The 9,227-nt window shown below is 35.4% G+C and overlaps 1 non-coding gene across 1 annotated transcript; it reads right to left on the bottom strand.

Annotated features, from left to right (window-relative positions):
• Positions 1-8,890: 8,890 nt before the first annotated feature.
• On the bottom strand, positions 8,891-8,964 carry Trnal-cag (transfer RNA leucine (anticodon CAG)). The gene has a single exon. It is a non-coding gene; the product is annotated as a tRNA-Leu (tRNA).
• Between the last annotated feature and the right edge of the window lie 263 nt (positions 8,965-9,227).

The following is a 9,227-nucleotide window of genomic DNA, read 5'->3' as shown; positions in this document are numbered from 1 at the left end:
GAACACAGTAGGCACTTAATAAATAAATAAATGGTGCTTACTTTAAGAGAGACATTATTATGCATCTAAGCCATTTTTTTTCCATTCATGTTAACCATAACCTTTAAAACTATGAAGAAATTAATCTGCCTGCTGCAACGGCCAAGAATGAGCTCAAAATTCTTCACTCCTCTCCTGACTACCCATTAGACACTACCCGTCACCTGTCAGGTGCCTGTCAGACCCAAGCTGAAATCACTGATGTCCTCTTCATCAATCTATAGCGTTTATATCTCAGACCTTGCCCTGAATTTGAGGATGATATTTTTGGGGTTTTTTTAAGTAAATATAAATTTAAAGTAAAGGAGATAAAGAATGGTCTCATTAAAGGGTTTTATCACTTGATTTGTCCAATATGAACTTTAAAGCAAGATTTGCCAAAAATAATAGAGAAGACTAGATTTGTTTTTATTATTGATTCATTAAAGGATACTGCAGTCTCTAAAAATAAAAGAAATCACATACTTAGAGGAGATTTTTAAAATGTACTTACATGTATCAAAAGGAATATTCCTTTTTTAATCTGACACTGCAGCTTTGGTATGTGATAGGATATTTGCTTTCAGGAACCTACTGAGCTCTAAGTGGAAAATTACCCCAACCTCTATAGCTCCAGTGCAAGATCCAAATACCATCTGTTTTTGCCATGCTGACTCTGACCTCACCTTTACAACCCAGGTTTCATATTCCAAAAGAACTTCCCTTCCCCCCTAGGATATGTGAAGGCATCACTCTCAAATCCTGCTTTGGCTAAGCTTGGGGGAGCTATTGCTGCTGTTAGATGCGCTGTCCATCCCTTCTCTCTTCAGTGCCTGCAGCAGCACTCAAGCAGTTAACTGCCTTCTAAGTGTCCCCGGTAATACATTCCTGTTGCAACACTCCTCAGCTCTCCAGAATCGGATTTCTGAAAATGTCTCTACATGGAGACATTCACTCGCCCCTGCTCAGCAGAAACGGTTGTAGTCAGAGCCAAAGAGAGTTAAAAAATGAGCTTACAAATGTGGGGCAGGACATATTTTTTTCCCCTTTGACTCAAGAGAACTCCTTCTGTATGTCAGTTGGAGACTCAGGCAACCACCATTCTTTAAAATGCACATGAAGGATGACAAATTGTTCCCTGAATACCACTGGCTGGCAGAGCCCCTGAACAAATTATTAGAAAGTGCAGGGTTAAGGGAAGATTTAGTCACAAAAAGTTGTATGCATGCAACTATAATCCTGTATACTCATAAAATCTGCAGTTGTTTCTGAGGACTGGAAATTAATGAGTTAAAGTCAAAGACCCCAGCAATTAAGGTTATAAGTAAAATACTCCAAAGCTATTTTTTTTTCCTGAAAGTATATACTTCTCTTTGTGCTGAGTGGCAAGAGTACAGGGAGGCTGAAAAACAAGGGAATGGGTTTTGGAGAGCACATTAAGCCAAAATAACACACTTGTTCTGACCATGCTGGGTCCTGTGTCTCAATAATTAGGAAGAGGAATACCCTTCTGTGGGATGGAAAAGCCAGTAAGAAGGAGACTTAAGTTAAGCTAGCATACATCAAAAATAATTGACAATGGTTAGGCTTCATTGTAGAGAAGCCTGCACTGGCATTGCAGCCACCAGCCCACCACCCACCTAAGAATTATTATTTGAAAAGGATGTCAGAGGATTACAGAAGATCCTTGTGTCTGCTCCAATTAGGATCAACACTTCTGCTGCTAGCTCACTGAGCATTCAGCATGTAACGATGAAAACATATTGACCCCTGCTGGAAATGTGAAGAACTACATGTCTTTCCCCTGGCACCAAATCTGATCTAAAGCGAAGGCATCTTTTAACTCTCATTTTCATGTACCAAGCCTAAGGGGTTCTGTTTTTATATTTGCTTTAAAGAGACCTCTATGTCACCATTCCAATATCCAAATAATGTATCAATTGCAAATATTTCAAAATATTCCACCAACATGAGACAATTAAAGCTGAAAATGTTAACAGGCTTGTATTTTCTGTACAGAGTTTTGATCATTGTCTTGGTTCAACTTGTGGGCAGCAGTCAACCAGTATCATATCTGGATCCTTCCTACAACTGCCTATACTCCTGACTCACTGGGCCCCAGATATTCTATTTTCACAGAGACTTAAAATGTGGACAATACTAAAGCTTTAAATAATTATTTTATTTGCATGCTAAATATTATTTTATTTGCATGCTAAATAGGTTCTGAATCTTCATGACAATTTTATTCTCATCTACTTCCAAATGAATACATGCCATAAATATTGCAATATTATAATATTACCAAGATACTCTGCCTCCTAAGAGTTTTTAGAATAAAAACCTAGGCAAAAGATCTTGTTTAGTATATTTGGGGTCACCAAATTGCCAGCTGAGTGATTATAGGACAAGGAATGGTTAACTCAGGGAACACACGAGTTGCTATTTTGTGGAATGCACAGAACTGGATAAGTATTACTAGAATTGCGCTCTGTACTGGGGTTAGAAAAAGGAAGAATTTCTTGATGTAAGTTCACAGAGCAATTCTATCAATGTCAGCAAAGTCAGTCTCCATCAACACCTAGACTGGTCTCCTGGCATGCTGTGTTGGCCTGTATAAGAGGTTTAATGCTTGGCCAAGACCGGAAGGCCACTGTGTACAGATCATTTAGCCTGACTCCATTTAATGGCTGCCACAGAACCCCTCAGCTCGACCAACAGTTCCAGAAATGCACTTTATCACTCAAATGCAAAGAATTAGAAGCACCATTCTCATTCCACGTACAGAAAAATTGAAGAGCATCTTGTATTTATAATAGTTTAGTGTTCATGTTATTGTAGCAGTCTTTAAAAACAAGAAGCTCCATGATTAAATTATTTATAATAAACTGTTAGGTAAGTAATAACATCTTGGTTTTATATTTATAGTAAAAAAAATGAACTGAAATGCCCAGTTGAGGAACATGAGCTCTCTGAAAGCAAGATCTTTATCTTTTATCTCCTTCTCTAAATCCAAGGACACTGCTAAGAACAATGCTTCACCTATAACAGAGATTTATTAAATGCTTTTTCTTTATAAACAGTATATTTAAAATGTATATCATCTGGCTTGTTGCCTGACTTTGTCATTTTCCAAAAATAATACCCTAGACCACTCATATACATAAACTCTCTAAACCCTCAATTTTTTAAACTATAAATTGAGGATAATTACACTTACCATTGTGAAAAAATAAAATGAGATTAAGTTTACAGATACTTCGTAAAAAAATGTAAATATATCATGAATTACATTTTAAGCAATATTGCATACATATAAAAACATGAATAAATTTGTTCATCTTCTTTGAGTCAAGAAATATCTCAAGGTAAAAGAAGAACTGGGGGCAGGGAGGGTTCATAAAGGTGGTAAAATCTGAACCAAAAATCAATTTATGGAGTTAAGCGAAAAAGAAAAATACGTAACATTTTATTTTCAAAATTTCAAAGGAGTCACATGGATTATTATTATAGATCATCTTAATCAGAAACAAGGACACACTAGGAACATGTGAGGGAAATGAGTAATCCTTTTTAACAGAGAAAGAAAAATAGGAATCAGCTTGATTCCCTAGAAATAATGCTGTCAGAAAAGCAGGAAGAAATATTGCTGTCAAAAAGATAACACAAACAGGAATCCCAGTTAACACAACTCTGAGTCACAGTGGCAGCCATTTTAAAGCTCTCTATCCAGGACATTTGTATTTCATATTTGTTCAAGAAACAAACAAAAAAATCAATTAATAGTAACATATAAAAGATATTCCAAGCCAAATTAATCATTTAGGGTAGAAAGCATCCGCTGAAAATGACCATTTATATTATAAGGAAATAGGCCTAAAATCAAAGCTAAATTATTTTCCTGAACTTCTGTAGGTTGCCATGTGATACCCTGGAGTTCATGTTCAAAGATGAATATACGATTAAAAGAAAAAAGATTCAGATGATGAACACTGAGTGCAAAAGCACTTGTAATGTGTTCAATGTGTTCTAAAATGTTCTGCCTGCTATGAGCAGGTTGAGGTAACACAGGAGAGTGCAGTACACTGGTCTCATTTAATCTCAGAACCATAGTGCTATGACCTAGGATGTATAAGACAGCAAAATCTAAAACAAGGCAAGATCTGGTCATCTAGCCCACCAAAGCCCCACCAGAGCAAATCTTTCCATAAGTCGTAACATAGCTCAGTGCTCTGGCAACTTGGTTCCTCCTTTACCACACATGCTATTTTCTACTGCTTGTTATTTTCTGACAGAAATTAAATTTATATCCAAATATTATGCAAAGGTCTGTTTGTTCCATATACAGGCAATCTCCTATAGATACAATCCATCTCCAACTATTCAATAGACAATAAGTCCTGTACTCTAGAAATATAAATCCCCAAGAAAATTTTTCTCAGATAAGAACACTCAGTGGCAGACACCATACAGGTGACTAAGCTATTAAATTTCTATTTATAGGAAAATCACTTAACTGCTAAATGAACAAAATTTATAAGAGAGTGTGAAAAAAACATGGAAATTTTAATTATAATTTACACTTTTAAATTCTTCTACCAAATCAGAATTATAAAAGCAACAAATTTCATCAAAAAGAATGGTAGGATCGTGACAGGAAAAAATCAATACAAAAAAAAAAAAATTCAGTAGCTTTCAGCCTGAAACCAGTCACTTTTCCAATACAGTTCTTCAGGCTGACCCTAAATCATTCATGTTTCACCTGGGTAATGGCAGTTAAGCATTATTCAGCATTCTTCACTTTTAATTCTCCTCTATTGTCACTTTAACTATAATACATTATTATAACCTAGTCATTATTTAAGTAACTTCTTTGATTAATGGTTTTGGGGGAAGCTAGGCATAATTCAGTTTGAAAAAGTATAAAGTGTGTGCTTTAATTATCTTAACCTCATGGTCAAATCATTCCAATAAAGAAAAATTTTCTACTTCAATTTTCACTTTCATTCTACATTCTCTGTTTACATGGAAGTCATAACCATCACACTTAATAGGAAAAAAAACAAAAGAATCTGCTTTAAAAAGAGAGAAACTAACCATAAATATTGCTCTATGAAAGCATCCTTTATAAAGCGCTAATCTCACATACCTGCACATACGTTTATATATATGCATATATGTATGATACATGGAAAATATATGAAGACTATATAAGAATAATATACATATTCTTGTATATATTTATGCAGAGAAAGAGAGCCCATGATTGCTTTATCACTAGCCATACTAATTTTATCTGCTATAGATCTGAGTTCTTCACTTCTTTCTATACCCAACACCAACCTAGTAGACAAGGTTCCTTCCCCAAGAATGGCTTGCTGGAACTATCCTCCTATAACTAGGAGCACCAGCTCCAGCCAGAGTGTTCTTTCAAATGGAAGGCTGAAGGTCTGAATAAGTCACCAACCTGCTTCTCTCTTTTCATGGCTTCCCACTGTTCTTAGAAAAATTATAATTCTTCCTGGGGTTGTGGCTCAGCAGTAGAGCACTCCTCGCCTAGCACGTGCAAGGTGCTGGGTTTGATCTTCAGCACCACATGAAAATAAATAAATAAAATAAAGGTATTGTGTCCAACTACAACTAAAAAAATATTTAAAAAATGATAAATTCTTAATGTGACCATCAAAGACCTGTATGATCTGCTTTCTACTGACCTTTCCAGTCTGAGCTCCTCTTTCTGCCAAGGTTTGGTTGGGTCCAATTCTCTGTCGTCTCACTCCTATTTCCAATGCCTGGAATGCACTTCCTCATCTCTCTTCTTGCAGATCTCAGTTAAGTATCTTCCTCTGGAATCTTCCCCTGACATCCAGCTGTGTTCATTACAGACTCTGCCTTTTCCACGAGGCACTTCTCATAGCTGCAGTTTCACATGTATATGTTGATGAACTCATTTTTATTTACTTGATTATGGGGGGTATGTATGTAGTATGTATGTATGTGTGTGTACCACAGAGCTACACCCCCAGTCTCCCCTTTTTTTTTTTTTTTTGGTACTAGGGATTGAACTCGGGTGCTTTATCACTGAGCCACATTCCCACTCCTTTTTTTATTTTTAAGATAAGGTTTCACTAAGTTGCTGAGGCTGGCTTTGAATTTGCCATCTTCTTCCCCCAGCCTCCCAAGATACTGGAATTACAGGCATGTGCCATCGTGCCTGGATGTCTTCTTGACTGTAAGCTTTAAGAGAGTTTACCTTTAGCTTTATTCTCCACCACTTCCTAGAAGTTGGCAAAAAGGTCTGGATCATAGAAAATGTTCCTTAAACATTTTTTGAATAAATAAATGGATTTGGATTACCTAACATCTTAACCTACTCATCCACCACAAAACCTGTTGTAAATTTGTGAAGTCTTACATAAGTTGTTTTCTTTTCCACAGTAAGCAAGCCCCACTCTAAAATATACAAAAATCTTAGTCTGTTTCTATATCTCTCCAAATATAAAGATAATATTTGAAGGTTTTTATTAAGGAGGTTTGGCATCCTTCCTTTTTATTTGCTATTTTTTGGAAAAACAAATTCTTTCATATGAAAACTTGATGCTATTCTGTTTTTAACTTAATTTGGGGGAGAAATAAGTATCTGTATATATTCACTTTCTGTACTTCTTTCTGTTACTCAACTTCAATTTTTATTTTTTAATAGCTAAACACTAATATAATGAAAGGGGCAGCTTGCTATGCTCTAACTTAAAGAATCATATTAAGGAACAGAATAGCTCCAAGATTTGAATTTATTAAATATGCCACATATCTGATATGAAAAATGAGTCTAATGTTTAAAAGGGATTTTGTGTCTTTATTATTTTATTCTTTTGTAAACTCCATTAGGTAGGTAGGATCAAGAAGAAAATGTTATTGGGAACAACCTGGCCCAGAAGTGGTTTCTAGTCCTTAAATTTATTTCTGTCCCATCCCCATATGAGACCATACACAAGCAAGTATAAATATATACTTATTTTTCAACTTTTATGAAGAACACTAAAATGCATTACAAATGATTCTTGACCTAATCTAAATAAGAGGTTAACTCCAAGATACTTGCATAAAAACAAATAAATTTCCTAGCATAAATCCAGGCTATGCCTTGAATGAAACTTGGTCTTCTATTTTCTCCTTCTTGCTAAAAGCCACTCTTGTTTCTTGTCACCTCTGTCTCATGATGGCTGTCTTTATACCATCACACAAGGCTCTTCTTATTTACTATCTCTCACACAGGGAGTGGCTAGTTAATGGGGTTTGTTACTGTTTTATAAATTCAGGAGATATTCTTTAAAAAGTTTACATTTTTCTCCTATATATTGTAAAATACACAGAGATGCTAAGACTTATTACAGATAAATGTGTAAACTATATATGTTTGACAGACAATTTTTACTGTCACCCAAATCCACCAATCCCTGAATATTGTTACCAGAGCTCGGTAGCATTGCAAAGGCACATCTCTGTGCCTCCTTCATTCCTCTCTGTATCTTATTATCATGCTTCATTTTATTATTAACCTAAAATATTCTAACTTGCTTTTCCTTCAATATTCTTTAGTTAAGTCATATTAGCATGCTTCTTGTAAAGGGGAAAGTATACATCAGAGATTCTCCTCTGAAAAAAAATAAAATTTGAATTCTTAAATATGAACAATGTGTAATAATGAAACAGAGAAGTGGAATTGTCATCTCTGACAATAACAGAAATATAAACTAACACAAGGAGTTACCACTGGCAAAAACCAGATTTGAAGCAAGTCGGGTAAAGACATAGCCCCATACAACAGATGCAGTTGGTGAACATTCTAAACCATTCTATCCATTATGAAAACCACGTCTATAATGTGGGGATTTTCTCTGTTTCTTTTCAAAAAGAGCAGCATTGTGTGTGTGGTGGGAACTGGGTGGGGTGGGCTACAGGGGAAGGGCTTGTGGGCAGACTCAAAGTTTCATAAACAACTAAAAAGGGAGTTCATAGCAGGACTGGAAGGTTTCCATCCCTGCAGCATTTGTTGAATTGTGCTTTTTCAAGACTTTACCAGGAAAGATCTTCTAGTTCCTTTTTGTTTATATTAAAATGGAACTTATCACATTAAGGGCCATTAGTCCACAAATGGAACCAAATTATATTTTCTTAATTGTATAGAAATATATGGTATTATTTTTCTTCTTGTTATGACCATTATCTTACCAGGAGCAAAGAGGTATAAATTTTAAAAGTTTAGGCTTTTAAAAGTAAAGGCTTAGCTTTTTAACATAATGAGTTGCAATATATCTCTTATCTTCACCAAAAAGTACATTTTCCATTGCTGCTCATATAGATTCCAACTGATTTTCTCTAGGAAATACTTGCAATATGAACTGCCACTTGGGTTGCATTTACCCTCTTCTGGTTTTAGTGGTCTGTATTCAAGTTACTATGGTCATTTATATGTTGTTTGACAAGTATTATTGCATATGAATGTCCTGAACCTTCAGCTACAGGGTAAATTTGAAGGACAAAAAATAAAGTTAATTAGTTAAGGAAAAAGAAGATAATGTGTCAAAAAATTCAAATCCTACTTTCATCATTTTCTTTAACTTGACCTTGGACAATTTCTTTAACATTCCTGATCATTAACTTCATCATTTGTTATATGTGGAAATCTATAGTATGTATGTATGTGTGTGTGTGTGTGTATGTGTGTGTGTGTGTGTGTGTGTGTGTGTGTGTGTATATATATATATATTTCATAGGCAGGAAGACAAAATTTTGAAATATATAGATTTAGCTCAGTAACTGGCACACATTAAGTGCTCGATAAATGTTGGGTTTTTGTTGTTTTGTTTTTTTGTGGTACTGGGGATTGAACCCAGGGCCTTTTGCATCTGAGGCAAGTACTCTACCAACTGAGCTATATCCCCAGCTTGTTGTTGCTGTTATTAAATACCTCCATATTAAATACCTTCTTTGGGTTCTTTTATACTTATAGATAGCATCTATCATGGTACTTAATTACTTAGTAGGTCTCTAATATACCTGCTTTTGAATTATAACAACTAAAGATAGCCAGGCATGGTAGTGCACACCTGTAATCCCAACAGCTCAGGAGGCTGAGACTGGAGGATCGCAAGTTCAAAGCCAGCCTCAGCGATGATGAGGCACTAAGCAACTCAGCAAGAACCTCT

The sequence above is a fragment of the Marmota monax genome, unplaced genomic scaffold (genome assembly GCF_021218885.2).
Source record: "Marmota monax isolate L192 unplaced genomic scaffold, Marmota_monax_Labrador192_F-V1.1 WCK01_AAM20220418_F8-fsc00002, whole genome shotgun sequence".
Classification (NCBI taxonomy): Eukaryota; Metazoa; Chordata; class Mammalia; order Rodentia; family Sciuridae; genus Marmota; species Marmota monax.
Note: the sequence above shows the minus strand (reverse complement) of the source record. Positions and strands in the feature narration are given on the sequence as shown.